Below are 12,394 nucleotides of genomic sequence, written 5' to 3'. Positions count from 1 at the left end.
GAAAATATACTCCTTCAATATTGTCAGTACCTTATATGGTCCGGATCCCTACAATAGATGTGCAACAGGGATAGAACAAGAACATGTTTCCCTTGTCAGTACTATAGTCCCTTCATTGCAGGCAAGCAAATCCTAGGGAAGAGCTACTCTAAACTATCCTCCTTGGTGGAGCTTGAAGCTGCTCTTACTAACTAAAGCTCAATGATTCTTCATTGAGAGTTCTATAGTAGTGGCTATCCTGCACACTAGCTAACCTCGTTCACAGGGTCCCTGTTCCACAACTTCTCTAAAGCGGATGTCCCTTTAGGGCCTAACATTTCTGGGGCCTTGTTGAATCCAGGCTCAATGGACATCCACCCAGATCAACTGCTGCAGGCCAAAGAGGAAGGACCTCCCCCTGCAAAGCATTGTGTTACAGTGATGCAGGATATAGATATCAACCTACAGACCAATGAACAGGGTATTTAAATAAGTACAAATGGTTACATGGGTTTTAACCCAGCAACAAGGAAAAGAGGCACTGGTAGGGGCATGAAGCCATAGGGGCCATTAGACCTATGGGTCCCTACAGACACAGATGCCTTAATGAATTGCATCAATATGCAATCTCCATTGTGTGGGCGGCATTTGTAGATAGTCTCTATAGTGTCTAAAGTTACTTATAGATGCCATCTTTCAAATGCAGTATATCTCATCAGTTTGTCCTCATACAACAGGATTCATAATATACAGGATAAGGTGTATTCAGGTGACCTAACATTATATATATGCCACATATATATGGTCTTAGATATTAAATCACAAATCAGCTCCTTATCTTAGATACCTAAGATATGGACCTCAGCTATGAAATGACACAAAGAAGCTCAAATTGAGCTTCTAATAAGGCATACTATAAAAGCTAATAAAGGTGAGAAAATACATAAACAGGCAACCATCTTCCTACAAACTGGAGAAAAATAATGATGGTTGTTTAATAATGTCACAGTTATTGCCAAATTTAGTATGTAAAGCAGAAAAATAGTTGCTGTAATGCTGAAATAAGTAAAAAAAAAAAACCCCTGATGAAAATGTATAAATATGGCAAAATAAGGCAAGATATTAATCCCTAACTTGCACCTTGTGAAATGCGAGGGCCTTAGCACACAGGTGCACATGCCAAAGGGTGCCAAATGTGAAAATATATGATATGATAGCTGATCCCTGTTTTTGTACTAAGCACCCTTCCTAGCACTGGTAAATGACCCCTATGGTCTCATCTGTCTGCACAGTTTGACTTTATTGGTTAAAGTTGATCTAATTTAAACCCATTTAAGATGACCACACACAATAGGAGTAACTTCATTGATCCATTTAATTAGCAAGTGACCAGTTAAGGCCATTGCTTAGTGGAAGTGAAGTTTTGGTTTAGCCAGTGAAGAAGATTATTAGTCAGTCCTCTTGTCCGTTTCCACAATGGTATTATTGTCTTATCTGCCAATCATAATTCTATGAAGATACATAAAGATACATAATAGTTTGTATAACGTTTGTACAAAACATTACAAGAAAGCATTAAAAAAATCTTACATGAAAGCATAACAGAATTTGAAAGCTAGCATATTCCCCTTATATCTAAATTGCATGTGTACAATATATATATCACAATAGACTTTATAAAAAGGGCTATGGGTTTCCCTCTAAGTCTGGAACAGAGAAACCAGCACTAAAGGCATGTACTGTACTTGCAGGGAAACCCTTGCTTTTTTTTTATTATGCGGAAGTGCAACGTTTCAGGGCCATGCCCCTTTATCAAGAAACAATATACTTGCCCCGCCCATACACACACACCCCAAGCAAATATCTCAGTCGAAATTATATCCCCATAGCATATTAGAAATAAAATTAACTGTTCCCCTAAAGTAAATCTCAACGGGCTGCATTGCATGCAACTGAAGTCTTAAATGAATTCCCTGCTGAGTGTTAATTTTATTTACCTTGAAATATATACAGGTATGGGACCTGTTATCCAGAATGCTCAGGACCTGGGGTTTTCCGGACAAGTAGTCTTTGTGTAATTTGGGTCACCACACCTTGAGTCTGATAAAAATCATTTAAATATTAAATAAACCCAATAGGATTGTTTTGCCTTCAATAAGGATTAATTATGTTTTAGTTGAGATCATGTAGGTACTGTTTTATTATTACAGAGAAAAGTGAAATATATTTTAATAACATGGATTATTTGATTAAAATGGAGTTTAGGGGGAGATGACCTTCTCATAATTCAGAACTTTCTGGATAAGGGGTTTCCAGACAACAGATCCCATCTATCTATCTATCTATCTATCTATCTATCTATCTATCATCTATCATCTCTCCACACCTTGCATCTCATTGTCCCGGCTTATTTAGATTGGGAACTGTAATGATTGGAGCATTCTTAACCTCTTGTATTGTACAGTATATTATCTGAATGTTACATTGTTTCCTATTCACAACCTTCCATTGTACAATGCTATAGAATATGCTGGTTCTTTATAAATGCATGTTCATAATAATAATAATAATTGTCTACTTTCTATTAATCTATGTATTTATTATGTGCCCAACTTCAGTCTTTCTATTTATACTTATCTATGTAGCTATAGATCTCTATCACCACCTCCAAACCCACAATACACTATATCTGGATCTCTGTGTCTGCCCATCTCTCATTCTCCGTTACACTGTTTGTGAAGGCAGCCCAGCCTGGGTTATCATGCTAGTGGGCTCACTCACATCATAAGCACCTTTAGTTTCCATGAAACTGAACTCTGTGCACTAACAAGATTGATTTACTGGACTCCAGAGCTGAACAAAGATCCCTGTGCAGAAGCTGTGTCTGGGAATAAAAGAGAGAAAGAGAAGGGACAGAAAGGGAGAGAGATGAAAGAAGGGAGGGGGCGAAATCTCTGTTGCTAGGTACTTGGACACATGAAGAATTGATTTTAGCAGCCTATCCCTTTTAAGATCCTAGAAACAACATTGATAATCCAATATAGACTCCCAGGAAGATGACATTAAATAACACTCAAGGTTATACCACCTTTGTAGAAGCAGATTTGCAATACAAATCATTCCCCCTCCCTCAGGTTAGTACATCCCATGTTCATGAATTATGACTAAGCTATGTATCAACTACAACTACATCTCCCATCATCCTCCAACAATGAATGTTGAAAGATAGAGGACTTTTATACCAGGGCTCGACATATGGGGTAGGCAGCAGAGGCACATGCCAATGGGTAGGCACATCTCTTGTATTTGTTATTGGCTGTTTTTCTATGCACAAAATGTGGAATATGTTGGTATATTATTATTACAACTATTATTATTTGCAGGGACGAGGGTGACTAGTGAGGAACCTGTTCCAACCTACTGATGGTGGGGTTTGTGACATAAAGACTGAGCAACAGGGGAAGGGGGGGTGAGCAAGTGGTGGGATGTTGGCGGTTGAGCACTTATTTTAACATAATGCACAGAGGGTAATAAATAAGGAAATGTATACTTGCAAAGTTATTTTAATTTACTGTGAAAATAACCCTCTGAAGTGGTTGTACAGGCACATAGAGTAGATTGTATGAAGGAGATTGGGTGCCATTCACATAAATTATGTAGCTACAAGCACATACTGTATTATAAGTAGCTTTAATATATATTTATAGCACAGCATGGTCCCTGGAATGATCTAATTGTGCTTTTGAGGTCAGAGGGATTTACAGCCTTGAGACTTAATTCATATGGAGTTTTATCTTACTCCCAAACAACCAGGGCTCTAAATAATAATTATATGAGGAAAGAATTAAACTGGTGTGTGTTGTATCTCTTTTTTTCAAGCTAGCATAAGACTCTGGAACTTATATATGCAGGTTTATCTCTTATCTGGAATGCTCAGGACCTGGAAAAAGTCTTTCCATAATTTGGGTCACCATACCTTAACTCTATTAAAAATCATGTAAACATTAAACAAATGCACGTGCACTCGTACCCACCCCTGCATGCGCGAGGGTGTGTAACCTGTACAAAGTGTGAACTGGCCAGAAGCAGAAGCAATGACAAGGAGCGTGTAATGGAAAGTAAAGAACTTACCCCACGGGACATCCAAGATGGCGACCTCCTGCTCCACCATGCGGCTCTTCCTGGTCGTAATATGACTGCGTCAGAAACGTGTCGCCCCAGGATTGGTTGCCGGCGACGGAATGGACGCCGGCGTCAGAATGTGCGCCGGCATCAGGACGCCAACGTGTGGACGCCGGCGTCGGCGTCATGACGTCAATGCGTCAAGTTTGGCGCCAACTTTTGGACTATTTAATTCCAAGTGCCCTTTCTGTCCTTGCCCAATTATAGGTCTATCTTTTATAGTTCCTGGGTGTGATTTCTTGATATTCTGCAAACCGTGTACCGACTTCTTGCCTGTTTCATCGATTCTGATCCTTGCCGCCTGTATTGACCATTTGCCTGATTACGACTATTCTTCTGATAAATCCTTTTGTACCGCAAACTTGGTGTTGTTGTCTCCTCCTTGGTCCACACTACAACAGAGCCTTCGGGCCCTGACAGTATAATTGGGCCATAGACCCCTCTGAGGAGCCCCAAGTTCCTACTGATGTCGGCAGAGCCGTTCGTGGATTGGCTTCCCGTATGCACACCTATGAAGCCCAGCAAACCCACTTCGGCCAGGCACTTGAAGCAATCCTGGAGAAATTATCTGCTTTATCTCCTGTGGCTCCAGTCCCTATGCCGGTTCCTGCAACTCCGTTCCAGGTTTCCGAGCCTCGCATCCCTGCACCTCCTCTGTATAGCGGTGATCCGGAATCATGCCGTGGTTTCATCAACCAGTGTGAGATCCAATTCACCCTGCTTCCAGGTCAGTTTGTCTCAGAGCGAGCTAAAGTGGGCTATATTATTACCCGCCTGCAAGGGAAAGCTCTGGAGTGGGCTTCTCCTCTTTGGGAGAAGGAAGATCCGGTAATCGATGATGCCAAGGCCTTCATCCAGGATCTTCGCACAGTCTTCGATGCTCCTGGTCGGGCTACTTCTGCCTCGGCTCGTTTATTCCAGCTGCAGCAAGGCACTCGTTCTGTTCCGGAATATGCCATCGAATTCCGAACCCTCGTGGCAGAAACTTCGTGGAATAATGACGGATACCATGCTGCCTTCTACAACGGCCTGGCGATGTGCATCAAGAACGATCTTGTTTCTCGTGAGATTCCTTCCCGATGGGAGGACCTTGTTGCGTTGGCTGTGAAGGTTGACACCCGACAGAGGGAGTTCCAGGTCGAACTTGACAGGGAGCGTGCTAGGAAGTTTTCCAGGTACCAACCCACCCTGGCGCCACGCTTCCAAAGACCCTTACTTCCCAGTCCGGCTTCCAACCTTTCTCCTCCTCCTCCTCCTGCGGCACCTGCTACCTCTTCTTTACCACCTGAAGAACCAATGCAGATCGGGCGGGCACGCCTTTCCGAACAGGAGAAGCTCCGGAGAAGGGCCGCTGGGTTATGCCTCTACTGTGGGGGAAAAGCCCACTTCGCCCAGGAATGCCCAGTGAAGCCGGGAAACTCCAAAACCTAGGTAAGCTTGGGGAGACTTACCTGGGTGGAATTTGTTCTCCTCCCCATTCCTCTGCTCAACGCTTTCTTCTTCCTGTCCAAATCCAGTTCGGCTCCAAGAAGATCTCTTCTCGGGCTTTCCTCGATTCTGGTGCTGCTGGCAACTTCATGGATCGTGCCTTTGCTGTTAATCATACCATTCCGCTCCAACCCTTGGCAACTCCTCTTCGAGTCCTGGCGATTGATGATCGTCCCCTTTCTTCTGCCATCATCTCACAGTCTACTCAAGAACTCTCCTTCAAAGTGGGCACTATGCATTTGGAAAGACTGTCTTTTCTTCTTATCGACTGCCCTTCAACTCCCGTTGTCCTGGAATTGCCTTGGCTGTGTGTTCATAATCCGGTCATTGACTGGTCCTTTTCTCAAATTTCCCGTTGGAGTCCATTTTGTATACACAACTGTTTACCTGCTGTTCCTGTTGTCAAAGTTTCTTCAGTATCTTCAAGTTCTTCTCTCCCTCCTGTGTACCAAGCCTTTTCCGATGTCTTTGATAAGAAGTCCGCTGAGACTCTCCCACCTCATCGTCCCTATGATTGTCCTATCGAACTTTTACCCGGCTCCATGCCTCCCCGAGGCCGCACTTATCCGCTTTCTCCCTCCGAAACTTCTGCTATGAAGTCCTATATCCAGGAGAATCTTCAGAGAGGATTTATTCGTCCTTCTACCTCCCCTGCCGGAGCAGGGTTCTTCTTTGTTGAAAAGAAAGACGGTAGTCTACGGCCCTGCATTGACTACAGGGGGTTAAATAAAATCACCGTTAAGAACAGATATCCTCTTCCTCTCATCTCTGAACTTTTTGATCAACTCAAGGGGGCTAGTTTCTTCACTAAGCTGGATCTACGAGGGGCCTACAATCTTATTCGGATTCGTGAGGGAGACGAATGGAAGACCGCTTTTAATACTCGTGATGGCCATTACGAGTATCTCGTCATGCCTTTCGGTCTTTGCAATGCTCCTGCGGTCTTCCAAGAATTGGTCAATGACATTTTTCGTGATCTTTTGGGACAGTGTGTGGTCGTGTACTTAGACGACATTCTTATTTTTTCCAAAAACCTTTTTGATCATCGTTGCCAAGTACGTGAAGTTCTTTCCAGGTTGAGGAAAAACAATCCAAATTGGAAAAATGCACCTTCGAAGTTTCTTCCATTCCTTTTCTTGGCTACATCATTTCTCCTCAAGGTTTTAAGATGGACCCCGCCAAAGTTTCTGCAATTTTGGATTGGCCCCTTCCTACCAGCGTCAAGGCAGTTCAGAGATTTATTGGCTTCGCCAACTATTATAGACAATTTATCAAAAACTTTTCTTCCAAGATCCATCCAATCCTTGCCCTGATCCGTAAAGGGAACAAACCTCAACACTGGCCTCCTCAAGCTCTCGAAGCCTTCAAGACCCTCAAGGAAGCCTTTTCTTCTGCTCCAATTCTCAGACACCCTGAACCCCTTCAACCTTTCTTCATTGAAGTCGATGCCTCTGATGTAGGAGCTGGAGCAGTTCTATCTCAAAGATCTTCTTCTGACGGTAAACTCCACCCTTGTGCCTTTTTCTCCAAAAAATTTTCTTCCCCTGAGCAGAACTATGATGTAGGCAATCGGGAGCTACTTGCCGTTAAGTTGGCCTTGGAAGAATGGAGACATTTGCTTGAGGGTTCTTCTATTCCGGTGACAATCTTTACCGACCACAAAAACCTTGAATTTATCCAATCCCTCAAGCGCCTCAATCCCCGACAAGCCAGGTGGGCACTTTTCTTTTCTCGTTTTAATTTTATTATCACCTTTCGTCCTGGCTCCAGAAACAGAAAGGCTGACGCTCTGTCCAGAAGCTTTGCTCCTGAAGATTCCTGCCCCGAAGATCCTGTACCCATTGTGCCCTCTACCAAGATTATTGCTGCCTTGTTTCCCTCATGTGCCTCTCAGTTACTTTCTGCTCAGTCTTCGGCTCCTGTAGAGACTCCTCTTGGTGTTGCCTTTGTCCCTCCGGAATTTCGTCATGACATTTTATCCCAAGCTCACAGTTCCAAACAGGCCGGTCATCCAGGGGTTAAGAAGACAACCGAGCTCCTGTCTCGTTTGGTCTGGTGGCCGACCCTAAGGAAAGATGTCAAAGACTTAGTTTTGTCCTGTTCCACTTGTGCTGTTTCCAAGTCCGGACATTCCCCCCCCAAGGGTTTACTCTTGCCACTTCCCATTCCATCTCGACCTTGGACTCACTTGGCGATGGATTTCATTGTCGATCTCCCTGTTTCGTCTGGTCACACTGTCATCTGGGTGGTGATCGACAGATTCAGCAAAATGGCTCACTTCACGCCCCTTCGGAAACTGCCTTCTGCTCCCGAACTCTCTGAACTTTTCATCAAACACATATTTCGTCTCCATGGGTTTCCTGCCGAGATTGTGTCTGATCGGGGTTCCCAGTTTATTTCCAAGTTCTGGAGATCTCTTTGCAAAGCTCTTAACATTTCCCTTCAATTTTCTTCTGCCTACCACCCACAGTCTAATGGAGCCGCAGAACGGGTCAATCAGGCTTTGGAACAGTTTCTTGGTTGTCATGTGTCCTTGTGCCAGGATGATTGGTCGGATCTTCTTCCCTGGGCTGAATTTGCCCACAACAACGCTCTGCATTCTTCTTCCCAAAAGTCTCCTTTCTTCTGTGTTTATGGTCTCAATCCTTTGGCTTTTTCCCAAGATTTTCTTCTTACCAATGTGCCTGCGGCTAATGACCAAGCTGCTCACATGTTGGCTATTTGGCATGCTACTGCTGCAAACTTAGAGAAGAGTTCCCTGGTGCAGAAAAAGTTTGCTGATAAAAGAAGGATTTCTTCCCCTCCATACAGTCCTGGTGATAAAGTTTTTCTTTCCACACGCAACATTCGTCTCAAAATCCCTACACCCAAGCTTGGTCCTAAATTCATCGGCCCCTTCCCTATCATCGAAATCATCAACCCTGTGGCTGTTCGTCTTCAACTTCCTCCTGAGCTGCGGATACCTAATGTTTTTCATGTTTCCCTGCTTAAACCTGCTATGTCTTGCCCCTCTTCTTCTTCCTCTCCAGCTCCTGTTTTGGTTGACGATCACAAGGAATTTGAAGTCAAAAGGATCTTGGACTCTCGTATTTCCCGAGGCTCTCTTCAATATCTTATCGAGTGGAAGGGGTTCGGTCCAGAGGAATGTTCTTGGGTGAAAAGCTCGGACGTTCATGCACCTGTCCTGGTTCGTAAGTTCCACAAACTTTTTCCTTCTTCTCCTAGCCTCGGTGGTCCTGAGGCCCCCCCTAAGGAGGGGGGTACTGTAATGGACATCCAAGATGGCGACCTCCTGCTCCACCATGCGGCTCTTCCTGGTCGTAATATGACTGCGTCAGAAACGTGTCGCCCCAGGATTGGTCGCCGGCGACGGAATGGACGCCGGCGTCAGAATGTGAGCCAGCGTCAGGACGCCAACGTGTGGACGCCGGCGTCGGCGTCATGACGTCAATGCGTCAAGTTTGGCGCCAACTTTTGGACTATTTAATTCCAAGTGCCCTTTCTGTCCTTGCCCAATTATAGGTCTATCTTGTATAGTTCCTGGGTGTGATTTCTTGATATTCTGCAAACCGTGTACCAACTTCTTGCCTGTTTCATCGATTCTGATCCTTGCCGCCTGTATTGACCATTTGCCTGATTACGACTATTCTTCTGATAAATTCTTTTGTACCGCGAACTTGGTGTTGTTGTCTCCTCCTTGGTCCACACTACAACAGAGCCTTCGGGCCCTGACAGAGCAGGTCTGGGCTGGTGGGTATTTTTCCTGGTGTCCCGCCGGCCCAGTCTGACCTTGAACAGGAAAGGAAATAATTTAAAAGAATTACAATTATTTGCTTAAAATGTCTATGGGAGATGGCCTTACGATAATTCTGAGCTTTCTGGATTTCAGGTATCTGGATAAAAATTCAGGTATCCTGATAAAAAAGTCCAAAGTACGCCCCACGGGCAAAAAGAGGCCCATTTTAAAATTTATACTAGCCCGCAGCCTCCATGAAGAAAGTAATAATAATATGACCCACCATCTCATTTAAAGAAGAATTCAAACCTCCACAAAGTTTTCTTTCAGTCACCACATGTGTATATGTTTTGAGGGCTTTATGAACTGAAAAGCTAACTTTGTGTGGCATATACCTCAACCAGTTCTTGGAAACACCACTGTTCAGTAAGCATCGCATCCCCTTGGCGGCCATATTGCCTTCTGTGCTTCAGCAGAGAAACCATAGAGAAACTGCGCATGTGTGAGATTTCACACTCAGGTTCCAGCGTTTAAATGCGCAAACTTGGTGAAAGGCGCATTTCTGTATCGTCGCTTCAGACAAGAGAGGGGAGGGGGAGAACGGCTCTGCAGCAGCGCAAGTCTTTGCAATGCAGCTTGTACAGGAGTGTACACACAACTATTGGTAATGTATTTGGGGGTCAGACAGGGATACATACAATAGTCTGTAGCTGACTTTACTAGTGAAAGAAAATACAAGAGGGCTATTAAGAAAGGTTGAATTCTCCTTTAAACATGGAATTTTACTTATACTTTACGGTGGTATGGTTACGATCCCATTCATGGGCGGAGCTTTCTGTCTGACAGTCAGGTGACTGTGACGCCAGCAGGTGAATGGTCCAGAATGGGCCCCGGGGAAGTAATTGGTGGGTACGCATGTCAGGCTGAATGGTCGGCCCCCGCACATTTTCACCTCACAAATCTGGCCCTCTCTGCAAAAAGTTTGGACACCACTGTTCTATATGTTTCTGCAGACTATGGCACAATGCATTTTTTACAATGTCAACAATCAAAGTTAGAAGGTGGTAACCTTGGAGTTCCTCCCTAACATCAGAAATCCTTCAGTTCCAAATAGCTAGCTTTCTGGGCTGGGAAGGCAATATCATGTAATTGCCACAATTGAACCCAAATGAGTACCGAAGACAATGAACATCTCTCCACTGAAATGGTGCAAACTCTCAGCACACGTCAGAATCACAATTATAAAACCTGAAGGATAGTTTTGTTCAGCTGTACTTTGCACAGTTCTGTCATTCAAAATAGCAGGACTTGCCTCCTCAAGAGCAGAACATAGACTGCTGAAATAGTTCCCATGGGCTGCTGAAATTGTTCCTTTGTCTCCTTCTGAATTTCAGCTGAGACACTTCCTGCCTGCTGACTCTTCATTCTCCCCTGCCTCTCTACTTATCTTCCTTGGTTCTAACAATATGCAGTGCATTGTACAATATATTGCTCTAAATCAGAACATGCACCATATTACAGTATCACGGCAACATAATATTAGAGCTCACTTTCGGTGCTTCTAATCTTCCATCTCCTGCTCTGCTTTGACTGCACACATTATTTTATTTTCTGGCTGGCTGTATAGTCTGATAGAACTGCTGGATTCAATAGATACGTCCAGACTGGCAAAAAATAAAGACATCAGTTATAAATTAATAACTTTCAGCCTGATATAGTCGCCAGTATAATGTACTTTTATTTTTATGTGATATAAACTACACTGTACTATACTACACTATAATATACTTTATAAGCAGAAAATAAAACATACAGTATACAGTTGAGGTAGAAGTATATCTATAGAGGAACTGACCCTGTGCATGGGGACCTGGTAAGAACCATCCTTCCCCATTCCCCTATTCCAGCACGTATTCTGTGATTCTTCTTCCATGCCCAACTTTATCTGCATCAACTCCTGGTGAACTCGATTGTAGGGGAGCAGGGTCTGTACGTGTGGCTGGTGGGGGCCCAACGACACCAAGTTACATCCCTAAGTTAAGGCTTTAGTTGGAAAGCAAAGTAAAATAAAATATTTAAAACTTTAAAAACACTAGAATTGACACCCCCTTTATTATTCTTATGTTATGATTTACAACCTATCCCTTTACTTACTAACCCAGTTATCAAAGCCGCATATTTCATTGGCATCTGTTATTAAAGGAAACCACCCTGATTTATAGATTATGTTATAGTCCACTAAGAGCTACTGTGAGAATTTTATGAAGTAATAGGGAACTGGAGTGAGAGCTATAAAAAACAATACCAGTTATAGGATGGGTTGCAGTCAACATCAGAATCTGAAGAGATTATGTGAAATTATAGACAGTTTTAACTGGAGAGTTATACAGAGTAATAGGAGGAGCCACAGGGAGGATTTTTGAGAATTTAGAAGTAAAGAAAGATATAAAGAGTAAATGGTAGGGCTACTGAACAAAAGGAGGGGCTACAGGGAGAATGACATGGAGTAACAAGTTTAAGAGAGGCTGTTAGGAAACAAGACAAAACAAAAGAACAATATAACACAGTATATTGGCTTGGTTACATCTCAGCATGTTTATTATTATGGCAGTGACAAATCACTTATAAATGGATGTGCAGTAGATCTATACTGTGATAGGAAGATTATTCAGATGACTAAACTTGTTTCATTTTCAAAGGGTGATGTGGGAAGCCTAGGAGATTCCTAGCTTTGAAGAATTCACATCGCAGATATTAGAAAACTCTTTTTGTCTCAGCAACCAGTCTCATTATTCTGCACATAAATTCTCATGTACATGTACATACAGAATACATACATAATAGACACAATTCACTGTTTGACCTGGATCATATTATTAGGATTCTTATTGTTCATATTGTTGCAAAAATGCCGTGACTACATGTATCAAATGAAGCAAAGAATTCATTTGTTCTTATTACTGCACGGCTGAGCTACGAAGATGGCTTGAATATAGATGAATCAGCCCA

This window comes from Xenopus laevis, chromosome 8L (genome assembly GCF_017654675.1).
Source record: "Xenopus laevis strain J_2021 chromosome 8L, Xenopus_laevis_v10.1, whole genome shotgun sequence".
NCBI lineage: Eukaryota > Metazoa > Chordata > Amphibia > Anura > Pipidae > Xenopus > Xenopus laevis.
The sequence above is the reverse complement of the archived record's forward strand: the minus strand, read 5'-3'. Positions refer to the sequence as shown.